Source organism: Panicum virgatum, chromosome 5K, assembly GCF_016808335.1.
Source record: "Panicum virgatum strain AP13 chromosome 5K, P.virgatum_v5, whole genome shotgun sequence".
In the NCBI taxonomy this organism is placed as follows: Eukaryota; Viridiplantae; Streptophyta; class Magnoliopsida; order Poales; family Poaceae; genus Panicum; species Panicum virgatum.
The window spans coordinates 21,231,550-21,240,099 of record NC_053140.1 but is presented as its reverse complement, the minus strand read 5'-3'; positions in this window follow the sequence as shown (position 1 = coordinate 21,240,099).

The following is an 8,550-nucleotide window of genomic DNA, read 5'->3' as shown; positions in this document are numbered from 1 at the left end:
GGGCAGTCATTTATGGAGTAGTGAATACAACTATGTTTCTTCATGAATGAGTGGGGGTTTTGTTTTCATTTTTAATATGACAACATAGCACATTTTCACCATTTCATAACAACAAATCTACTCATGAGCTAGTGATGAAACTTAAGGTAACCCAGATCTAAACTTTAGCATCTATGGTATAAAATTTCAGCATCTAACCATAGAGCAAAAACCATAACTATTCATGTAAGTACATTACTCTAGTTGCTTCACCTTTTTTACAGAACGTTTGACATGGTTTCTAGTGCTAAAAATTTTATGGGAGCATCTATAAAGAATCTACTCAGCACTGAAATTTTTCCCAATTTTATTCACTTATACAGCAGAGGTGACAAAAAGAACAAAATTAGCAAGCTTTTAAGTAAGATTAATTCTACAGAGAGTTATACTAGGGATATGGTTATCAAATTTTTACTAGAGCCTAGTCATGAGTTAAACATTCTCCCGAAAAATTATCAAGCTATATACAAACCAGATAAATTAGTTAAGCAATTAACTTATCATGAGTTAGCATAACTTTTTCCAAAGTTCATTTCATCAGTACTGCATGTGAACTTTTTATTATAGCTAGCACGTACTCTAACTAAGAACATGTCCAAAACTCATAATCAGATACGGCCTAGTTTACTCAGCACAAAAATGGTAAATCTAACCATGAGATGCTAAGCATGATTTTTAACTAAAGCAAAACTCAATAACTGCATCTAAAATTTTTTAGGCAAGATAAAAGAACTAAAGTGATACTTCAGAAATAAATATAGATTTTTCTGAGCATAAAAACTATATATGATGAATTAAGTTGATTAAACAAGCATTAAACATGGTATATAGAAAATGAACCCTAATAAATCTGAAATTTATGTATTAACAAGGCTTCAATTACACATGCATGCAGTAAAAATTATAGAGCAAGTTCATGTATATGTTTTCCAGCATTAATTCAGGAAAGTCAACAACAGATTAGAGAATCTTGATTGTTCCAATATGATAACTGTTTTTGGTTGGGTGCCATATTTTTACTATAAACTTAATATTCCATCAGTGATAACATATTCAAAAATCAAGGTCATTTGTTGAGTGGAACTTCCTGAACATGCATAGGGTGATTTTCTTATTCTTTTTCCCAGATTAAATTTGGTAGAGTTTCTGCAGATGTGACTGTTACAAAACTTGTAGATCTTGTTACAAGGATTCCAGATCAGTTGAGTTTGCATTTTTACAATTTTTCTGTGATTTGTTTAGCATTTTAGAAGTTCACTGTCATACACTGGAATTCTTGCAAACACACCCTTGAATGAAAAAAAAACAAATTACAACCGGGCCGTTCGCCGGCCTTCTCCGCCGTTGCATCTTGCCGGTGGTGTTCTACTAGGCAGGGCTTACCGGGGCTGCAACGGGGAGGCGCGTGGGAGAGAGGAGATCGAGGAACACCTACCCTTGTAGCCATTCGGGTGGAGGAAGTTCGGAGACGAGCTCGCCGGCGCTAATGGCGGAGAAGATGTTCGGGTCGCCGGCGTTGTGGGCGAAAGAGGGCTCGGGGTAGAGGAATGTGGCGCGCACAAGCACCGCGAGAGCATGAGGATGCTCCTGGGGTAGCTCTCGGGCATGCACTCCCTCTGGGCTGGCCGGTCCGCGGTGAGCCCGAGCTCGCCGACGGCGGCGCAGAAGGGGAACGGCGACGGGAAAGGGTTTGTGTTCGATTCCGCACGCGTGGAGCTTAACTGGGAGGTGGAGAAGCTTCTAGGGTGGTTGGATGGAGCAATGCGGGGCTGTGGTGGCCGGTCCGCGCGAGCTAGATCTCGCCGGCCATGGCGGACGACGGGAGGAGGAAGAAAGAGGGGAAGCCGCGCGACGGCGGTGCTCTGGGGGTACTTATAGGCCAGAGAGCACCTGGGCGAGGGGAGTGGCGTCTGGGGAAGGCTGGTTTGGTCCGGGGTGACTCGACGGCGAGTGGGCGGAGCGAGCAGGCGGCGCTGCGCATGGCGGGGCGGCGTGGCAGCTCGGGAGGGCGTCTGGGACACGTGTTAGCATGGGGAGGTGCCAAGGGGCAGGCCAGGTGGCGCTGGAGGGGTTCCCCGGGTCCATTTGGCCGCGGACGCGCCGTGGACGAGGTCCACCGGCGGCGTACGGCGGGCGGTGGGCGAAACAGAGCACCGGGAGGAGAGAGATGGAGGTGAGGGCCTTTTTGTGATTTCTGAAAATCCAGGGACCTCTTGGTAAACTAAAAATATCTCATACTTAGAGGGCTCAAATGAAAAAGTGTTGAATACCAATTTTGCATAACTTTTCAAGATCTACAACTTTCGTGTTATGCAAATTTTCATTTGAAACTCACATTTTGAACTATTTGTAAATTTTCAAACTTGCACAAAAGGGCATTGGTTTTATTCTATTTTTGATTGATTTTTGGCTGAAATTCAATTGAGCACATGTCAATTGAAGTACCTCTCATGAGCCAACTCAAATTTTGTGCATATTTTTGAATTGAATTTGAGTAGCTTTTCAGTCCTTTTCCTTTCTCCTTTAATTTCTTTTGTATACTTTGACTTTTATTTGACCTCTCCTCTTTGAATTAATTTCCTACATTTTTCTTTTAAGTTTAAATGGGGTAAAATGATCTGTATTTAAGTGTACTGACACCTGAGGTGCCACAACGCGGCTGGAGCTACCTCACGCCGGCGCCCGAACAACCACACCGAGGTCCTTGAGCGGCACTGCACGGCCCCGCTCCCGCCTGCACCGACCCGCCACGGCACCAAGCACCACGCCCTCGAGCCCACTGGTACGCCTAGATGCCACCGCTCCTCTGTTTTTCCAATTTGCCGTGAACCCGCCTTTGCATCGCCGCTCGAGCCAAGCCCCGGCCTTGACCTCTCCCGTCGCCGCGGGGCCGGAACACCGGCACCCCGCTCGAGCGCATCCTAACTCCGGTCGCCGCCGCGACCCTGTGCCTCTGGCACCTGCACGCGCCCACGACGTCTAGCCACGCTTGGCCCTCACCGTGCACCCACGCGAGCTGAGCACAGTTGCCACCACCTTTCCATGGCTATCCTGACCCTCGTCGCTGCCGGCCTTGCCATCCCGTCGTGCCCCACCGTGGCCGCGACGCGCATGGTGCGCGCGCCCACGCCGCGGATGCGCTCTGCAGGCACCCACGCCGGCCGAGGTCTCGCCTTTTTTTGGCTTGGCCGTGCACACCGCTAGGCCACCATCGCACCCTCGCCGCCGCAGTCCACGAGCACATGTCCTCCCGCGCGGACGACCCGTTGCCCAGCCATGCTCGAGCCCATTTGACCAGCCTCGCCTTGCCACCGGACAACTCAGGTCGGGCCTTTGCCCTCCATGCCGCCCAGACCGCGCCGCTGCTGCCTTGCAGCGCCAGAGCAGAACCGCCGCCGCCGCAGGCCCGGAGCGCCGGATCCCCGCGCGCGTTGCGTCGCCGTAGCCCAATCTGAGCTGCCCCGACCTCGTCTCGGCCCTACTCTACCGCCGAACCCTCACCCTGCTGGAACCCCGCGCTGCCCTTGTTCTTGATGCAGCCACGAGGCCAAGCGCGTGCCTCGCCGTGCGCAGACACGACCACACCGCCGCGGCGACATCGCGCATGCACAACCGGGCGCTGGACACACACACGGCCACACACACGTTAACCGACACCGGATCGGGAAACCAACGCAGAAGATCCCGCGAAGGCTGACATGTGGGACCGAGCCGTCAGAGAGAGGAAGAAGGCACCGCCTTGTGGACCCGCTCCGTCAGCGAGAGGAGAAGAAGGGAAGTGGAGAAAAAGAAGAAGGGAAGATGAAGGTGGGCTGTTGTCACCTCTACCAGCCCATCAAGCCGAGACGAACCAACCCGAGCCGGCCTGTGAGCCGAGAACCCCACCAGCCCAGCCATCTTGAGCCGCCAAGCCGGCCTGTGGGCCAAGCCGAGCCGCCCGTAACCCTCTGTGCCGGCCCGACCAGCTTTGAGCCCGTTAACCCATTTAACCTTTTCCTTTTTCTTTTTTCCTTTTCGTTTAAACCGACGCTGACATGTGGGTCCCACCTGTCGGTGAGACCCAGTGGCTGACACGTGGACCCCCGAGCCGTGGACCCGTTGACCAGTCAACAGTCAACATTGACTTAGTCAATGCTGACGTCAGCAGGGCCGCAGACTCGACCCTTTGGATGACGTCGTGCTGACGTCGTGCTGACGTCATCATGCCACATGGCAAGCCCAGAGGCTGCCACATGTCACTGATTGCGTGTTTTTCTTTTTTGAAAATCATTTATTAATTTTAGAAATTATTTTAAGCTTCAAAAATTCGTAATAAATCAAGCGGAGCTCCGAAAATTATGAAACAAGTTTCATAATTCTTCTAAAATCATGATATACGCATTAGAGCAGGTTTTATTATGTGGTTGGATCTTATTTGAGCAGTTTTAGTGCATTTTTGCACTTTAGTCCATATAGTTATACATAATTATAAATAGGTCCCTGCGAGAAGGAGTTGATCGACGCCCCGGACACCCAGAAGACCCAGAAGGACATCCCGGACTACGAGAAGCCCCCGAGACCCTGGAGGATTATGAAGAGTTACCAGGTTGATGCCCATCTATGACTTGAAATCCTATTAGGCATTGCTTGCTAGAATTGCTATTGCTACACTTGTGTGTGTGTGAGATAAGCCTGCATGGCCTACTTATATATCGTATTCCTTGCATCCCTATTATACATTGATTGATTCTTGGATGCTTTGGCTACTATGAGAGAGAATGGGTATGGAAAATTTCATGATATAATAGTATTGGCATGCTTGAGATCCACTTTGTGAGGAGCCAGAGATAGGGCTTTTTAGCGGGGGCAAGCTACTAGCCGGGAATGTGTATTGGGCATATTCTGGGGAGCACCTGTGGCGGGTGCGGGAAGAGAAGAGGAGGGGCAATACCTGTTATGGGTGCCCAAGGTGAGACAATACCTGTTATGGGTGCCTTTAGCGGACCACTGCAGAGGACTGCGTGTGGAGTGCTTGCCCCGGCTCTTATGGACATATACGGTAACTATGATTTGTGGGACTTTGTAAACGTGGACGCCACTTATCCACTATGAGGGTGGACCCGATCCGAGCTAGCTATGCGCGTCACCAGATCTGTTAGAAGTAGGGTTGTGCGGGGGAGGCCTGATGCGGGAGAAGCATGGGCCTTATATAAACTCTGGATGGAAAAGGGTGGGGCCACACAACTCCAGGGCGACCTCTTGCGAGGGGATGCATCCCAACCTGGATGGACAGGATGGTGCCGTAGCGGTTAGTCTCATTCTCAGTAGACCGGTGCCTCGGAGTCAGTCGGTCGACAGATAGAGTAGTAAACCCAGATTTCTATACGTATAGCCGCGTACTCGGTCATGTACATTCCTACTCTTCTGTTACTTCATCTAGAGTAGTAAACCCAGATTTCTACCACCCTCTAGTCCACTTCCCTCTGTGGAGTCAAATGAGGTGCAGGGAGAGGGAGTTCCTGCACCGCCCCGGGATTTGACCGGTGCTGGTATGGCCCGTGTCGGAGAATGACAGATGACTTATGTATACATGCTTGCATAGGAAACCTCAGCCCATCCTTTGGCAACTTTTATATCTTATTGCATCCACTTAAAGCTTGCATACGGATGGTGACGTGAACCTATCCCATCCTTGGGGATAGTCTGGTAGATGCAAGATTCAGCTCGCGGATCAAGCAAGAAGACGAAGAATGAAGCTAAGGATGGTTCGAGCTACACTCCGAGCTGCCTGTGGAGAGGAGACATCAAGATGGAGAATGCCCAGAAGTTTAGCTACCGCTTCCGATTTCTGTTTGTTTTCCTTTAGCCCAAGGGGCTTGTACTCTGATTTTCGTACCACAACTCTCCGAGTTTTGTAATAATTAAACCCATGTAATTATTTTCAGCATTGTACGTCTGTGGCATCCAATTGAAATGAGTTCTGTATGTGATAGCTACTGATCTAGAGACTATCACGACGATACAGGGATTTGGGTTCCCCTCTCGAAAACCTGGGTTATTTCAATGCAGCCCTACCCCTGGTCCTCCAGTCACGCTGCTGCGACGTTTTGTTCGTCGCCCCCACCCTCCATCGTCGATTCATGTCGCAAGGACGAGGGTCGCCATCTTGGGTGGCTGTAGCAGACTGGGCGGAGGGCAGGCGCCGCCGGCTGCCAAGGGCTCGCGCTGTCTAGTCTCCAACCCCCCCCATCACAGCGTTGTAGTGTTCAGGCCGCCGACCCCATCGCAGCTCCGCAGTCTCCGAGCCGCCACCCCCCATCACAGCGCCGCAGCCTTTCGTCGCGCCGCCGATTCGCCACCGAGGCCACTCACCGCCACTGCCATGGAAGAGATGCTGGAAGCCCCCCACAAGCTGGTCTGCCAGGGCGAATGGGCGAGGACGCCTTCGTCCTTGTCTCCTCCGTGAGCCCAGCACTGCAGGAGGGAAAATGAATCTTGTTTCTTGTGTAATAAAATGACTGACCAGCTGATGAGATTGAATTGTGTTATGTAATATGAAAATATTGTGGGCATGCCAATTTGAGATTGAACTGTGTTCTATAATCTGAAAATATGCAATGGAATTGTGTTCTATCATTTGAAAATGACATTGATTCTCAGTTCATCCGTGATATTTTTGAAACTGATAGTGTACAACAATCTCAATTGACCCCTTTTTACTAAATTTTGGCGGCAAGTACCCATAACAAGTGCATACATATTCAGATTGAACTGTTCACAATACGAAAACAAACATGTCTCATTCATTAACACAGCAAGTACAGGGATACATGTTCGTAATAAACTTTCAGCAAGTACAATTCCAGAATTCATAGTTCACAGCTAGCCCAATTGATCAAAAGGATTCATGAATATTGATAGTATAAAACAAAAAAGGGGCCTATAAAGATGGAAACAAAACAACCATAAGGACTAAACAGTACACACCTTTTACATCTTGTCTCCCATCTCTTCATAATATAATTTGATGGTATCTCATTTTGCTTCTCGGCGCGAAGCACTTGTATGATATGACGACACGGGATGCCATAGGACTCATACAATTTATAGGAGCACCTATCAAACATGTTTGTCTTGTTCATCTGATCAACTCGATCTTTCCAAGATAGGCTACTGATGGTGAAACATTTTATATCTTCACACTCTGAAATACCTTGAATATTGCAATGGTCTCTTGCAGCTACGATTTGTTCCTGAAATTTACTAAAAACTTCATTTGTATATATCACACTACATTGCTTCTTCATGGCCCAAGGCGTCATCAATTTAGGAGTGGTGTGAAGACTTGCCTTGTCAGCTTTCAACTCCTCTTGGTGCCAGCACTCCAAAGTTGTGTCAAACCTTAGCCAGAACTCAACAAAGGTCAACTTTCTATGAATGAAACAGTTAAAAAAGTAGTCCTAAGCATACCTGCTAGAGGTATGTCCAAAAAGTATACCGGAACCCATGATTCATGAATGGAAAACCTAGTGGAAAACCAATCATTTTCCACTAGATCATAATCTGTTATGATAGAATTCTATTGTGACACAAAATCATATGAATTGCCGGCCCCCCAAACACACTTGTTTAGTCTTTCCCAAAACTTTTCATCTTCTCTTATAGAGGGCCCGACCTTCTCAGGTACCTTTTCCATGATATGCCACATGCAAAGTCTATGAGCAGTATCTGGTAGAATCTGAGCAATAGCAAGCTTCATGCTCGCATCTTCATCTGTTGTGATTAGATGAGGAGCTACTCCACCCATAGCCTTCAGGAAGGTCTTAAACAACCATACATATGACTCGGTCTTTTCATCTGCTATGAATGCTGTCCCAAGGAAAACACTTTGCAAGTGATGATTGACTCCAATAAATAGCACAAATTTCATGTTATACTAGTCGGTGGTATATGTTGCATCTATCAAAAACACATCACCAAAAACATTATAATTTTTCGTGCATAAAGCATCCGCCCAAAATACACGAACAAGTCATCCTTGTTGATCCACCATAAAGTCATAAAAGAATGCAGGATTTACTTCCTTCTTTTGCTCAAGATGTGCCACAAACATTTGTCCATCTGCATCCTTGATTTTGGTTCTAAAGTCACATTAATAGTTTTGCAAATCCCTCTTTGTGCACCCAACATTCTCAAACCCACCCTCACTAACATGGAGAAGTTGATATGCTTGTGTGGTGCCAGTGCTAGCCTTATGACAATTGAACAACGTACTCTTAGCCCTCTCACTAACTTCACGGTTGGATCTTAACAAATGCCTCTTATCTGGCGACACAAAACCATGGCTGTGCTCCTCAACCATTTAAACTATTTGATACTTCTTGTCAGTGCCAAGTTTGACAACAATATGTGCCTGACAACCACATCTGGTTCGCATCACATTATGTGTTTTTCTATTTTTTTAGATTCATCACTAATATTTGTTTCATTCTCCTTCCTGTACCCTTCCCTTGAACAATAATACCTCTTGAA